The sequence below is a fragment of the Otolemur garnettii genome, unplaced genomic scaffold (genome assembly GCF_000181295.1).
Source record: "Otolemur garnettii isolate 467f Iridium unplaced genomic scaffold, OtoGar3 scaffold00039, whole genome shotgun sequence".
Classification (NCBI taxonomy): Eukaryota; Metazoa; Chordata; class Mammalia; order Primates; family Galagidae; genus Otolemur; species Otolemur garnettii.
In genome coordinates this window covers 12058124-12058933 of record NW_003852434.1, presented here as the reverse complement: position 1 = coordinate 12058933, position 810 = coordinate 12058124, and positions in this window count along the sequence as shown.

The following is an 810-nucleotide window of genomic DNA, read 5'->3' as shown; positions in this document are numbered from 1 at the left end:
CCTGGAGCAGCCTACCAAACCCTAGAGCAGCCTACCAAACCCTACAGCAGCCTACCAAAGCCTGGAGCAGCCTACCAAACCCTAGAGCAGCATACCAAAGCCTGGAGCACACCTACCAAACCCTGGAGTGCACCTACCAAAGCCTGGAGCAGCCTACCAAACCCTGGAGTGCACCTACCAAACCCTAGAGCAGCATACCAAAGCCTGGAGCACACCTACCAAAGCCTGGAGTAGCCTACCAAACCCTGGAGTACACCTACCAAAGCCTGAAGCAACCTACCAAACCCTGGAGCAGCCTACCAAACCCTGGAGCACACCTACCAAAGCCTGGAGCATGCCTACCTCTGCACGGCCAAGCCCTGTGAAAAGCTCAGATGACCACAGCAGGCCACCCATCCCAGGCCTCAGCCGCCCTCTGGGAACTAAAGCAGGGGACGACTTTGTGTCAAAGACTCATCCTGGATTTCCCTGGACTTCAGAGGATGCTCCTGGAACTCTTCTGCTGTTAGGCCTTCTGTGGTTTCCTTTGAACCTGGGCAGGGAGGAGAGCCGGCTAAGCAGGACAGCTGTTCAGGCTGATTGTGGGGGAAAGGGGAGTTGGCTGCTGACTCTAATTCTGACGTCTGGGGGGAAATGATACAAAGGAGAGTGGGCAGTTGCTGAAGTAAAACCTTTAAATTAGAAAAATGGTCTGCTAGTCATTAGCAAACACTCACAGAGATAGAATCTCTGCCCGTCCCTGGTAGGCACTGGGAAAATTATGACGCTAAAGGGGAAATTTGGAGGACTTGGGACTTTGATTTTTTTTTT